At 36.3% G+C, this 16706-nt stretch overlaps 1 protein-coding gene across 23 annotated transcripts in view; it reads right to left on the bottom strand.

Annotated features, from left to right (window-relative positions):
- The window catches only part of EndoA (endophilin-A), a 534923-nt gene that overhangs the window by 270926 nt on the left and 247291 nt on the right, over positions 1–16706 (bottom strand). The window lies entirely within an intron of this gene.

Consider the following 16706-nt stretch of genomic DNA (forward strand, 5'->3'; position numbering starts at 1 on the left):
GGACGGGAAAGAGAGGGAGAGAGGGAATGACGAACAAAAGAGGGTGGGAGGGAATAAGGACAATAAATAATAGTAAATGCTGGATCGGTTAACGTGTTTTTAATATGTAAAATCTTATACGCCTTTCTCCCAGAAGGCGCGGTAATGAAATATACGAAAAATTCTTTAAGAAGGCAGTTATCTTCCTAGCCGCACAACACTCCCCCAAACACCATGCGCGCACACACGCGCGCGTGCACAAACACACACACACACACACAAGACAAAAAGACTCTTCTTATGCAGATCTTTTCAAGTTTGTCAAAAATGTAGAATCCCTCGTCTTTCGAGAACGACTGCCTCCTCCTTCAGACAAAAGCGAAAGGGACAGTCGCCCACAAATGTTATATGATTCTTTATTCTTGACGCATACAATATATATATATATATATATATATATATATATATATATATATATATATATATATATATATATATATATATATATAAACATTTATATACATATAACATATATATATATATATATATATATATATATATATATATATATATATATATATATATATATATATATATATATATATATATATATATAAAACATATATGTACACTGAAGTCCAAATAACCAATGAAAAAAGACAAAGAGACAAGAGCGGCAGTCAACGAATGACCTATACTGACCTTGAAGTAGAGAAGGTCATGACCCTTGGCCAGCGAGATTTTGGTATGAGGGAGGGAGTCATCGATCGACCCAGAAAAGTTGGCGGAGGAGGAGGAGGAGGAGGAGGAGGAGGAGGAGGAGGAGGAGGAGGAGGAGGAGGAGGAGGAGGAGGAGGAGGAGGAGGAGGAGGAGGAGGAGGAGGAGGAGGTTTTTACTCCATCTTCAAATATGTCATCCCCGGCCTACCGTAAAATAACTCATTCTGAATCTTCCAGTCACTTGCGCTTTCCTCAACCGCTTTCCACATCAAAGATCTAAATACCTATATACTGTATATCAAGGATGCATAACCGAAAAACATAGACCTTCAACTTTGTAGTTATTGATCAAGTACTTCAATAGTAAGGGTATTAACAAAAAACTACACAGCAGTAACAATATCATCATTACGTACAATGACAATGACGCTAATGATGATGATAAAATGAAGCACTATACAAAAATTATTTGAATTCGGACAACAACTGTTCTTCAAAATCGAAGTTTCTCTCGCTTTCCAGGCCATTTAAAAAAAAACATTTTTCCAGAGACATTTCCTGCCAGATAAAATTAATTTCTGATGTGACGCGTAGAAATAAAGTATTATGGAAGGGAGGAAGATGAACTAAAAAAAAAAAATAAATAAACAAGGGAACAAAGCAAACCAATTTTCGATTCACTTAAATCCTGACTAAGGAATGTGCGAGGCCATCTGTAACAATTAAGGGACGTATGAGGGGAGCAAATGGGAAAAACAATATAAATCAGAGGAAGCCTTTCATTACTGAAAAGGGTAAGGCGGCAAAATGTGCAAATATTCATATGGAGCGATCCAGTACGTCATTGACTTGACCAGCATATTGAAGACAATTCCAAGTGGGGAAAATCTTGCCACTGACTTGACTAGCATATTGAAGACAATTCCAAGTGGGGAAAATCTTGCCACTGACTTGACTAGCATATTGAAGACAATTCCAAGTGGGGAAAATCTTGCCACTCACTTGACTAGCATATTGAAGACAATTCCAAGTGGGGAAAATCTTGCCAATGACTTGACTAGCATATTGAAGACAATTCCAAGTGGAAATCTTGTCACTGACTTGACTAGCATAATGAAAACATTTCCAAGTGGGGAAAATCTTGCCACTGACTTGACTAGCATACTGAAGACAATTCCAAGTGGGAAATCTTGCCACTGACTTGACTAGCATACTGAAGACAGTTCCAAGTGGGAAATCTTGCCACTGACTTGATTAGCATGCTGAAGACAATTCCAAGAGGGAAAATCTTGCCACTGACTTGACTAGCATATTGAAGACAATTCCTATTGTGAAAACCTTACATTTCAACCGGAGTGCTACAATCTGACCCTCAGTTTCCATAGAGACGGGTTTTTAAACGGAAAAATATAATAAAAATATGGCTCGTATTGAAATTTATGCAAAAGTAACACGAAATAAAAGTTATTCATTTAGATTTTTTCGTGGCAAGTAAGTGAGGGGGTTCTTTAGATGACTTGAATATAATCGTCACACTCTGGGATGAATGGAATGATCAAGGAAAAGTTAAATAAAACGGTAACATGGAAGAGAGAGAGAGAGAGAGAGAGAGAGAGAGAGAGAGAGAGAGAGAGAGAGAGAGAGAGAGAGAGAGAGAGCCAGTCATGGACAGAAGAGTGCTACATAAAACAACAATTGTTTCCATGCAAACAAATAAATTCAAACAAAGAAAACAACAAACAAAAGGATAAAATGAAACAAATTTCCTAAAAATATAATCACACAAAAGGATGCGCTCACTGTTCCCGCATCACTGCCATTATTGATACAATCGTTGTTTTCACTCACCTTCCCAACATTGTCAGTACTATTGTTATACTGTTATCAATTTAAAACAAGTAAAAAATACGCCGAATAAACTTCGGCGCAATCGACTTTTCTGTACAACCGCTACAGAGTATAATCAAAGCCACCGAAAATAGACCTATCTTTCGGTGGTCTCGGTATAATGCTGTACGAGCCGCGGCCCACGAAACTTTAACCACGGCCCGGCGATGGCCTATCCAAATCGTTGCCAGAAGCACGACTATGGCTAGCTTTAACCTTAAATAAAAAAAGAAACTACAGAGGCTACAAGGCTGCAATTTGATATGTTTGATGATTGGAGGGTGGATGATCAACATACCAATTTTCAGCCCTCTAGCCTCAGTAGTTTTTAAGATCTGAAGGCGGGCAGAAAAGGTGCGGACGGACAGGCAAAGCCGGCACAATAGCTTTCTTTTACAGAACACTAAAAAATCCTGAGCCAAAACTGGTTGGCTTTAATGAAATGCTGGATATCAGTTATTATCTACCTAGGAATTCCAGAGTAAAGTATGAGCTTACTAAGCGGGAGCAATGTAAATTATTAAAAATACCTCTCACAATACACTGAAGATACTTTCTTGAAGTTTCGTTCATCAATAAACCAACTATTCTTTAGAAATATAAAAAGAAATAACATTTCCATTTAGGATACTGCCAAATAAAGAATATCTTATAAACAGGTAAAAGAAAAATTCATCCGAAAAAATGTGTACTAAAACATTCTGAAACAAACATTACATTTAGATGACGGAGCAACCAATTTCGGTTTTAAAAGATTTACAGAGATAATATTTTGCACATGCTTAATCGTTACAATAATGACAAAACACCTGTTATCTAATATTATGCGTTATAAATACAAGGAAACAATTTAAGGTCTCTGAAGCATTAAGCCAGTCACCAAGAACGACTGTTGTATTCATCGATAACTACTGTAGGTTCGCACAATGAAGACTTATTCAATATCGATAAGTGAAAAAAAGTTGATAGCCTAATTCCACCCTTATCAATTATAACATTTGCATCTCTCTCTCTCTTCTATCCGATAGCCTAATTCCACGCTTAGAAATTCTAATTCATTTTCATTTCTCATCTCTCTCTCTCTCTCTCTGTTGACTTATTCCATGCTTAGAAATTCTAACTACTTCTCTCTCTCTCCCTCTCTCTGTTGACCTATTCTACGCTTAGAAATTCTAACTTCTTTTCTCTCTCTCTCTCTCACTCTGTTGGCCTATTCCACGCTTAGAAATTCTAACTTCTCTCTCTCTCTCTCTCTCTGATAGCCTAATTCCACGCTTAGAAATCCTAACTTCATTTATCTCTCTCTCTCTCTCTCTCTCTCTCTCTCTCTCTCTCTCTCTCTCTCTCTCTCTCTCTCTCTCTCTCTCGTTCTTAACACTCCCTCTCTCCTTATCATTCAGTTGGTTATTGCTGTTACACATTTATAGGTCTATGTCATCAGACACTTCAATAAAATAAACATCATAAATTATAATTCCAACTTTAGAAAAAGAACTGCTCCCTCTCTCTCTCTCTCTCTCTACTATCAAATATGTAAACTAGGATTCGAACTTGAAAATTTAAATAGTTCTCTCTCTCTCTCTCTCTCTCTCTCTCTCTCTCTCTCTCTCTCTCTCTCTCTCTCTCTCTCTCTCTCTCTCTCTTAGTAGGGATGCTCATAAAGAGAAAAACTAAAAACCTAATTTCAAGTTCTAAATGCCTTTCTCTATTTCAGCGTGCTACTATCCACTGTTCTCTTTAATAATCTAAGTTATACAAATGCACACAGCAAATTTTTCCACAGAATGTGTAAAACAAGACCGAGAAAACCTAATTATACATCAACTGTTACAGGAGTCACTTAGGCCTCAGGCCTAGATGGTAATATTTGTGACAATTGCTTCTAGGGTTTATGTCAAGTGTCAAGGAGGCTGGGTAAATTAATTAACAAGAGCATCATACACGAAATACTGAGAGAGAGAGAGAGAGAGAGAGAGAGAGAGAGAGAGAGAGAGAGAGAGAGAGAGAGAGAGAGAGAGAGAGAGAGAGAGAGTTGGGAAAACTACCGAGGTACTACGGTTTATCCTCTTTATTCGACTGACAACAAACAAGTTTTGCCTTTCAAGTCCGTTTTATCTAAACTCTCAAAACCAATGTCGCCAAAGTGATTTAGTGAAACATAAAAAGAATAAATGCTTTACCGTAACAACATTTTCACAAGAAGATAAGAACATAAGTAAAGTAAGAATATTTCTTTTTAACAGGAAAATTATCGTAAACCATAATTCTCCCATGCATTAGCCGGTTTGCAGTGCTTGTACATATCCTTACAGGATTAAACTTTCAGAAAAATTCAGGATAATAAAAAAAAAAACTAAAAATTTAAAGCCAAATTCTCAATGCTGTGCCATCCAAGGAACGTCCAACTTCCTGCTAAGTGTGTGTGTGTGTGTGTGTGTGTGTGTGTGTGTGTGTGTGTGTGTGTGTGTGTGTGTGTGTGTGTGTTACCTAAAAAGGTAAGGTGTCACAGCAAATAAGAGCCAAATGGGATACCTATTCAAGAAGGAAACAAACACAGCAAAGGCAACATTCTGGAGATATGAGATGTGAACTCAAGGGGCCATTTTATTTTGGGTTGAGAGTTTATTAATTTCAGAATAGGGTTTTATGACCTCAATGAAAAAATAATGTGGAAGGTCAAAGAATTTCTGTGGAAATCAAAATAAATGAAGACGATGCCGCGAAAACATAGATTTAATTTTCGTACTTTGTTCTACTAAATGATCTAAAACACTGCATATATACTCGTATGCTCCTATAATAAAACTACTGTTGACTGAATTGAATTTACTGACTGATGTAAAGGGGAATCGTACAGATTCCCGCCAGCTTCTCCGTTTAGTTTAATATTGAAACAGATTTATGTAGATACATAACTGGTGATTTGTTTCTCCTTTACTACTATTACTACTATGAGAGAGAGAGAGAGAGAGAGAGAGAGAGAGAGAGAGAGAGAGAGAGAGAGAGAGAGAGAGAGAGAGAGAGAGAGAGAGAGTCTTTAATTTTTTAGTTACAATTAACAAAATGCATTTTTTTTTCATACGATTCACGGAGCCCAATTAAATTTCAGTGCATACCTCGCACATCTTTCAAGATGCCTTAAAACGAACCCCCCTAAAAAAAAAAAAAAAAAAAACAGCATAAATGTTAGAATCCCAAACCACGAAGCACGACCTCCGTGGTAAACGAAATAATGAGCCACCTCATTAATACTAATCCTCGTTCTGATGTGCTATAATTGGTCTGAATTCTCTGCTGGATCCTTGGAAAGGTAGGATTAGACCGCGATAAAAAATTATGCCTTCACAGTAGAAAATCCCACAGAAATACTGAAGATCAATGATTCAGGGGCAGAAAGAGCTACAAATCATTATTTTATAATCAATGCATACGCATGCTTCGCGCGTTACATTAATATGTATTATATACATCAGAGGGGAAAGATATAGAACCCGGTGCAAGAATGATTAGGGGTACGTTTATTGCACAGAAGTTGAAGAGGCTTTTCACGATGAAGGGAAAAGGAAGACTTACGAGAAAATTATTTTCAATATCTAGCAATAAGAGTCTGACGAGGAAGGAAGAGGCCACGAATAACGCAGATGATGAAACTTGACAAAGAAGAAAACATCATGTAAACAGTGAAAAATCACCAAACGGACTAATAGATTACAACAGGAAAAGAGTACTACATATGTAATGGAGAAGTAACTCAGGGAACTTCGGGGATAACATTGAAAATCAATTTCACTTTGAAGATAATGATGAATGCCACTGAACAGCACCTTAACTTTACAGGTATATATAATCAGAGAGAAGCTACTTCGATAGTTTATGAAGGATCTTGAGCCTTATAAGAATGGATGAAAACGAATATTAATTATTAATATCAAGTAATTTAATTTGACCAATGAGTTAAAAAGAACCCCTTTGGAAAGAAGAACAAAAAGCTAAAGCTGCACGAACTCTTACGAAAGATGAATAACTTAATATTCGCAGAATGCAACAGCAAGTGCAAGACAAAAGAGTCGGTAACATTAGAGAAGAGGATAGTTTATCAATACACATACGAGATTCAAACAACAGAATGGGATCAACCTGAGAAAAAACTGTCACGAGAAATAAGAGAAAGTGGACATTCATGCGAACAAGAGCAAACAGGAGCTACCCTTAGAGGGAAGGGACAAGCGAATCAGAAGAAACGCTGAGAAAAGTAAACTTTCAACAATTTGAAATAAGCTTTAGCACAGGTGTGGGGGGACCGGCACACTAATTAGAAGATTAGAAGAGTGATCTTTCAGGATCAGAGACATGGTAAATGGATAATATAAAGACATTAAATAACTTTCACATGAGCGATGCAAGTACCAGAGACTGTTGACAGCTTTCTCTGGGGTCAACCCTAATATGGTGTGTGTGTGTGTGTGTGTGTGTGTGTATATATATATATATATATATATATATATATATATATATATATATATATATATATATATATGCGTGTGTTTGTATACATACATACATATATATAGATATATATATCTACATACGTATGGACATATGTGTATGTATGTATGTATGTATGTATGTATGTATGTATGTATGTATATATGTATATATATATATATATATATATATATATATATATATATATATATATATATATATATATATATATATATATATATATATGAATTAATTTTACCACATCACCGTGATTCATATACAAGCATTAAGCTACAAACGTCCTTTAATATCCAATTCGCTCTATCTCGGAAATATTATATTTTTATATATATGTTAGCCGAAGGGGAATTTTTTAGTTAACTAAAAATTATCCGAATCAACTATAAATTTCCCCTTCGGATAACATATATGAAAATATATTATTTCCGAGGTAGAGCGAATTGATATTAAAGGACGTTTGTAGTTTAATGCTTATACTGTATGTATATATATATATATATATATATATATATATATATATATATATATATATATGTATATATATATATATATATATATATATATATATATATATATATATATATATATATATATATTCACAGTATATAAAATATAAATATATAAAATATAAATATATACAGTATATATATATGGTGTGTGCGTGTGTGTGTAAATACAACACACACACACATATATATATATACAGTATAATGTTTCACAAGTATTTATAAATATAATACAAATATACTGTACAAGCAATATAACTACACTGGCCATTAATACTTCAATACTCCGTTAATTACTACCACGCACCTGAACCTTTTCAAGTACATGAGAACCTCATAAAAAAACCAGTCCATCCATAAGAGGCTTAGGAAAGAATACCAAAACAGTTGTATATAATGCACGATGCATTTCCTGCAAATTCCTAAGCCGTTATTTAAGCCAGAAGCAGCTTGTAGCATTGATTTGAAATCACGTCCAGTTCCCAGCTTCATCAATGCTAAAGAGACAGGAGACGGAGCTGTCGTGTGAAAATCACTCCTACCAGCATCCGATTTCAAAGGGGCTGGTAAAGTTGAACGGAACTGAATATAAAATATAGGTCACAGGCCAAGCCCTGGGATCAATGAGGTCATTCAGTGCTGAAACGGAAATTGAGAGTAAAAGGTTTGAAAGGTGTAACAGGAAGAAACCTCGCAGTTGCACTATGAATCAGCTGTTAGGAGAGGGTGGGAAGTAAGGTGGAAGAAAGGGAATAGGAAAGGATGTAGAGCAAAGGGAACGAAAGGGGTTGCAGCTAGGGGCAGAAGGCACGCTGCAAAGAACCCAAGTAATGCCTACAGTGCACCGCATGAGGTGCACTGACGACACTAACCCCCTACGGAGGAGCTGGGAAAGTGGTTTAGGAAATAAGGAACACTGACTTGCTCGTTAGCTTTTTTCATGGGAATTACGCAAATGCTTTTCGGCAATTCGTGTATCTAGATATTGGAGTACTGTCAGATTAAGCTTAAGGCTCTTAAGCTGTTCATCGTGGGGCGCACTATTTTCTCTTCAATTTGTAGTTCAGTTATCCCTCTTAATTTCAACTCAAAACTCCTTCAACTGTCATTCTGTCCTTAAATTCAATTTCCTTCGACTTGTCATGTCTACTATACATACATACATATGTATATGCATACATACATATATATATAAATGTATGTATGTGTGTATATATGTATGTATGTATATTATACATATACAATATATATATATGCAAACATACATGTATGTTATGTGTATGTATGTATGCAGCCTATGTCTGTATGTATAAACACATCATAAAACTAAAGTAACATAGAAAATGTACCTCAACTGATATCCCACAATGACTCACATCCATACAGGTGAGCTGAAACTGAGTCAGACTTGCCGGCCCATTTACAGGCGAAGCAATAGTTTCCCAGATGATAATTTTATGATGCCAGATGTTACGCGTTGGAGCTGTAATTTTTTTCGCCGGCAATTATTTCGTTACTTCTTTTTATGTTTTTTTTTTTATAATATTAAGGTTTCCTAGGTCTTTTTTGGGCGTGCATTATTATTACTATCATTATGCATTCAGTACATAAGCCAAAAAGACCATAAGTAATTCTATATAGAAGAGAATGTCCATATTGGTAAAAAACACACGAACTGAAGATAATGACAGTACAGAAAAATAAATAAACAGTATATGCATACATAAAAAAAAGCAGTCATGGGACGTCAAAAGTTAGAACTGACGATGATGACAGTAGACAAAAGTAGACAAAAACATCAATAAATAAGTACATGCATAAATACAAAAAAGTCAAGAAACGTCAAAAGTTAGAACTGACGATAATGACAGTAGACAAAAGTAGACAAAAATATCAATAAGTATGTATATGCATACATATAAAAACTGTCAAGAAACGTCAAAGATAAAAGTTGAAAGCAGCACCACAGTCTGTTAAACCTACGAGAACCATGTATAAGTGATACAGGAAGTCTATATTGAAATATAGAACTTCTATATAGAAATATATACGTTTTGAAACATGAAAAGGGGGAAAAAGCTTCCGACGCTTGTCGTAATCATAAGTATTCATCGTTGCAAAAAAATGTCATCACTTCTTTCAGGAGTTTTGTCAGGTTGGCAACGAACCAAGACCGCTTCAGATATCGAAACAGAACATTCCAACGATGGTGAAGCAAACGATCTGAAGTTAACTGACAAAGGGAGTAAATCTTTATTTTAATGAACGTTGCCAGAGGCCATACAGACAAAAGTACTTGTGAATGCTATTGTGAATCGACACTTAACAGCGAGGTTATCACGATTCATTTGCAAACAATACCTAACTTTCTGTGAATATTAGATTTTCCATTACACTGCACGACAAGTTGGTTAAGTACTGATGTTCACGAGGGTAAGAAACATAATCAATGAAACTCTAGAGATAAAAATATGCAAATGGCTAGGTTTACCGTGTACTGTACAATAGGGTACATGTCATTTTCCTTTTATGGAAATCCCTCAAAACACCAATTTTAAGAAAAACTTGAAATTAAGATTTTCTTCTTCATCTCAACTATCTCCGATCGATCTATAAATGAATCTGGTACTCTCTCTCTCTCTCTCTCTCTCTCTCTCTCTCTCAAAGATATTCTCCGTCTCATACCAGAAACCACTTATTTTGGCCGAGAAAATTGTACCTTTTATATCATCTCCTTTTTTTATGAAACTGGCTGTCTAAGAAAGAGTCCTTTCGATATTTGATACAGAGTTATCTTCTCTGGTTTTATTTATGATTCATCCTTACACAACTTCCCCTATTTCAACTCGCAACAAAGATCTAGAGTTTTCGCTCGATCTCAGGTCGTTTTCTTTACCTAAGAAATCTGACCCTGAAGAGAACTTCTGATTTGAGTGTCCATAAATCTATCAACCTACAAGACACGATTTCTACCCATTTAAGTACATATTCACCTGGAAAATCTGTTTAATGGTAATGCCGTTCAACCACTCTTTTCTGTTCAAACTCTGATATTCACGTTGCTTCAAACTTGCTCTGCATAGGCGACATACTTGAAATTTTATTTGTCCTTGTCTGGAATACTGCCCCAATACTTGTGACATTTTTCTACACGACAAATTGAATCCAAGGTAAGCCATCAACATCTTGCTTTCAATTCTCTTGTACAAAACCTTACAAAACTTGATGCGTGAACTGTCCCTTTTCTACAGCACTACTGGGGCCACATGTTCCACCAAGTTACAAGAATGCTTTACTCCATACAACCCCCAGCAGGCCAATTACTCTTAAAAGACTGGCAAACCCTGGAATTACTAGTTTTATTTCGGTGCCTTTTTCCCATTTACTTCCGAACTGGAGTTCTCTCTCTGATTATTCTGTCCACGATGCCTGTGGCCTTTTTCTGAGGAGAGCTCTTCGTTGCTTCCCTAGAGGGTCATCTCAACACTTCGACCTTCTCCATTCAATTCTTGTTTTCTGTGGGCCTAGATGAGGACCATGAGCTGCCCCTCGCGAGGTTATTTGTATCAAAATTATAGGCCATACGTCAAATTTCTTAGAAGGCATGGGGTTATTAATTTATCACCAGACTGACGATGATGAATATTACAAACTTCCACCCACCACATGGAACAAATACCCCAAATTTACATAACATACTGTTAAGTCTGCATAAACATTAAGATCTTTATGATTAGAACAGAGTTGAATACTTTTTGTCTATAGACAATATTACTACATCTTTTTATACTGTGTGATCAGTCAATCCTATGTGATTTTTCCTTTGTGTGTGAAAAAAAGCATTAATATTTTGGCTATTCAACGTAGAAACGACTACGTGTCTACGCTGCTTTATTCTGCTTATAACTCCTTGTCTGTCTGGCCCAAATGATATGAACCAATTTCCATACATGCAATTTTGTAAAGGAAGTTACCAGTCTCTTGTGAACTGCAGCTTTACAGTTCTATGAAAAATTACATTTACAATGATTTTTTTCCGTAGCTGATTTAACGGATTCACAACGGATAAAACATATATGCAGCGCTCGGATTACGTTTGCTAGGTCACTGGATGTGGATAGCTCCCGTGCCGCCTATCAGTCAATTTACGAAGAAAAAAATGCAGAGGCTACAACTTCACCCTAAAAGACTTGCTGCGAACCGGAAGGTGTAACCGAGAATCAGTACGACTGTGTGTTTATATAACTCTCCTTAACTAAACATACTAATAGCGAGTTTCTTTGGCTCCTGTTTTCTGAGAAATGAGTGTTTGTGTTTAGATAACGAAATAATTAAAAGCAAACACAGGCAAGCAGGGCTGCCTTCTCCCAGCAGGTTTAATCGACCTCACTGCTCAGCTTAATGAGAAGCAATAAATGCTGAATGTGCCTTTGTCTCAAGGTCCATATTCATACGATTTTTAAGCATTTTAAAACATTTCCCAAATCTCGTCTTTTCCATCTCTCACCCCACACAAAGTAATCGAAACCTGGAATAATCCGTTCCTTTCCATCTACATTTCGTATTTCATCCCATGTCCAGACGACATCATGATAAATGAAAATGATAAACTGCATTTACTGACAAGCATACAAAACATTTCCAAGGATATGTCCTTACATTCAAAATTTCCCTAACCAACCAAACTCCAAACAGCATATAAAACATTTCCAAGAATTCTTTCTTATTAAAATTTCCCTTAACCAACTCTCCCCCCCACCAACCCCTTCCCGTAAAATTTGCGCTAACGGTATTATTATATACTGCGATAATTAATTCATTTAACAGTACGATTACAAGACCATGTGCAAGAAAAACACGGTCCAATAAAACTAGCCGAGACGCCTCCATTAAACTGGTGAACAAAACTTAATTTCGCTCCGCCCTACCAAAAGGAGAAATAAATTCGCTGATTTAATTACAGGTTCTTTCTTGTGCTGCTGAATTTTCCATAAAACGGTTTTAAATGAAACACGGAAAAGAAAAGTGCGTACGAGAGAGAGAGAGAGAGAGAGAGAGAGAGAGAGAGAGAGAGAGAGAGAGAGAGAGAGAGAGAGAGAGAGAGAGAGAGCTAATATAAATTTATTTAACAAGTTACTAATTATGCCTTGAAGTCTACGCGTGAAGATAAATTTCACTTAACAGTGTATACAGCAAAACCTGTTTGTAGCAACACTCTCATTTCACGAGAGTCATCAGAAAAAACAGAATTCCTCCTGAAATCGATGCTTCTGTCGCCGAATAACGACTTTCGGCAGAACGTTCTCTATCAAGAACAGAATTCCATTTCCAGCGAATGGGGAAATGTCTAGAAAATGACATCCTTAATCGGAAAGTACGGAAGAGAACAGCTGTATGCCCACACAAATTTCCTTAGGAATGAAAACGGCAGCAGAGAGAGAGAGAGAGAGAGAGAGAGAGAGAGAGAGAGAGAGAGAGAGAGAGAGAGAGAGAGAGAGAAACTGCAGGTCGTGCCTTCATTGGGATTTCATTATAATTAGAAAATTATATATATATATATATATATATATATATATATATATATATATATATATATATAGAGAGAGAGAGAGAGAGAGAGAGAGAGAGAGAGAGAGAGAGAGAGAGAGAGAAACAGCAGTCTTACCTTCACTGGGATTTCATCATAATTAGAAAATCATCAACTGTGCAGCCGCATTTGCAAAGCCTTGTGGATAATCGATAATCCTATAAAGCCGACAGACTTTGGCAGAGAAACGTCACATACACAAACATAAAATACTAGCGACCATTATTTCACAGCTTATTCTTCAGAAATAAAGTTTTACTAACGTTAAAAAACCTGACTATAAATTTAATATACAGCTAACGCGAATTACATGAGATACTGAGTCTCCCACCTTTCCTGCATAAATGCACCGTAAATTTGGGAATAACATTTCAAGAAAAACGCCAATATTGGAAGATATAGAAAAACTATACTATATTCTTTCTTAATTTCCAATAACAGACGCAATGGGACATCCAATCATAACGATAACCCCACGAATGATGAGTTAAATTCATGAGAAAACCAAATATAAAAGAAATAGAAACGAGGACTCCTTTTCCAGTCTGTTTTAGCGGTTGAAACATTAAAATTAAAACATGTGACTTGAATAACAAGGCAACGTCACCATTCTTACGAATTTCTTGAAAATAATGACAACTCGTTATTTAAATCAATCAATCTCTCTCTCTCTCTCTCTCTCACTAATCGTTTAATAAAACACGGGAACCACGAATCTCCTTTTTATGACGCCGTCTGTTGGGAGACTGCGTCGCAGTGCCAAAAGCTCCTTCGAAAAGTTATTCCTTTTGTCAGCGGTGTTGTACTTCTCACTAGAATGTCAGAGGGCTACGACATGCAAAAGCACAGGCATTAGCACTTTTTAATGAATACGGGGACTTTTCAAGGGTGAAGAAATTCCCACAATTTCTAAAGAGAAAGTCTGATAATCTGGTAATCTGTTAAGCACATACGCTCAATGAGAGGATTAAGGAGGTTTTGTTCTACGGAACGACTTCGATCTCACAACATGCAGGAGCGAGAACTTAATTAATTCATTTCCTATTATGAATAAAAAAAACAATGAATAAGCTTTACAATCATTTCAACTTCTAATGCCAAGATCAGTATTTAAGAATAACAAACGGAGATTCTAGAAAATGTTGATGTAATCTTTACATTCAGAGACCTGTGGAGCACCAGTCATCAATAAAATCACACGCTCTTCGGCTGTCTAGACTTCGAGGAGTTCTCGTGTTTACATGTGAGTACAAAAGCGTACGTGAACACACGTCCACACACACACACACACACACACATGAAAGTATAGCAAACTTCACTCTGGCCGTATAGTGACATTTTGTATGGTCCCTTGTACGCTCTTCGGTCCTTGAAAGAATAAAGTGAGGAAGTTACAATTAATCAAGTATACCTTAGTTTAACCAGACCACTGAGCTGATTAACAGCTCTCCTAGGGCTGGCCCGAAGGATTAGACTTATTTTACGTGGCTAAGAAGCAATTGGTTACCTAGCAACGGGACCTACAGCTTATTGTGGAATCCGAACCACTTCATACCGAGAAATGAATTTCTATCACCAGAAATAAACTCCTCTAATTCTTCATTGGCCGGCCGGAGAATCGAACGCGGGCCTAGGAGAGTGCTAGCCGAGTACGATATCGACCCATCCAATGAAGAACTAGGAAGTTACATTGGTCGGAATACACGACAAAGATCACGTTCATATTCCCGCTTTAACCGATGACTTGTGGATAAAACCACTGTACCGAAATCTACAAATATTAGCCCCTACATTCACCGATACACCATCTTCTTACTTAAACTGACGTTTTCTCCCAGACCAGTCTTTTAGCTATCTTACTTTTTCGAATCAAAATCCTACCATAAACCTTTACGGTAAAGTAAGAAATGTCATGGGCCTTTAATTCTTACAGTTTCTTCTATCACTTTTACCCTCATCAAAGCAACCCCTCTTCCTCTCGCCCATTCCTTCAAACCTTTCCTAATCTAATGTACCTTAAAGACCCTGGTCAACCACTCAACACGCCTTCATAGCCATATCGCAACAACGTAACTGTAATTCAATCAATTCCAGTCCTCTTTTCATTCTTCAACCTATCCCAACAATAATCCACCTTCTTTAAAAGAAGCTACCCTCAAGAAATGGAGAGAAACACGCGAACAGTCAATGCCACATTCATCCTTCAAACCCTTAATCATGGATGAAACCCTGGTGCTCAAGGCAGGTATTTAAATTCTTCTTAAAATAAACAGCCCTTATCGAATTCCTGAGCGACCTCTCCCTCCCCCTCTCATAAGTAGTAGTATTCAAATACTCCAATATTAAGGTAAACACTGGGCGTTTGAAATGACTTCAAAATAATTTTCTCAATGGTCCCTGATCCTACCAAAGCAAAATAATTTTCTCAATGGAGAGAGATCCTAGAAAGATCCTCAACAGAGAGAGAGAGAGAGAGAGAGAGAGAGAGTGCTGAAAGTCATGGCCGGTCTCCAGAATCCTATTTTTCTTTGGAGCCGCCCGTTATTATAGGAAACGGCTTAATGTTGGAATGATATATATATATATATATATATATATATATATATATATATATATATATATATTTATATATATATATTTATATATATATATATATATATATATATATATATATATATATATATATATATATATATATATATATATATATATATATATACACATAAACAAACACACGTTGGTATGGGTAACCACGCAACAATAATGACATGAAATACTGTTCGGGCATGTTCGTGACTAACTTCATTAGTCAATCACGAAAGGACAATTATATACACGAAAGAGAAACTGAAGCAAGAAAGAATTTTAAGACAATGTTCACAAAAAATTAAAATAATGTCTCTTGAGCCTGTAATCACAATATAACTTTGAACTTCTTTCCTCACAAACTACTAAGTACAATTAATATACAACGCAAAGGTTACTCCAGAGAATAAGCAATATCAAAAGAGAGCAAATTCCAAATGATCGATCAATGACCACAAAAAACTGATATGACAGGAGGGACGGCTGTTGTGTAAGATAAGACTGAAGGAGTCATTCACAAAATACCGTAAAATGTCTTCTTAAACAAAAGGAAGGTTTTATTAATACAGAGTCCTAGTCCCTAATGTTAAGGATTATCACTGTAAATAAGAGAGAGAGAGAGAGAGAGAGAGAGAGAGAGAGAGAGAGAGAGAGAGAGAGAGAGAGAGAGAGAGAGAGAACACGACTCGAACAACAAAAGCCATGCCCCATATCCCGACAACTGTATTCATTATCCGAAACTTTGCAACATGAAACTTAATTCATCAATAGTCCCAAGAATCCCCCAAATCGAGTCAACCCACATCTTGCAATAATATCCAAAACATATTTCCTTCCAGTTAGTAACAATGCGCCCACCCGAAGTCTCAGAAGATAGTTATGCAAGTCGATTTAAAGTGGTCACGTTTTCTTAGTTACTGGTTATGGCAAAAGAA

Source organism: Macrobrachium rosenbergii, chromosome 11 (assembly GCF_040412425.1).
Source record: "Macrobrachium rosenbergii isolate ZJJX-2024 chromosome 11, ASM4041242v1, whole genome shotgun sequence".
NCBI classification, from domain to species: Eukaryota; Metazoa; Arthropoda; class Malacostraca; order Decapoda; family Palaemonidae; genus Macrobrachium; species Macrobrachium rosenbergii.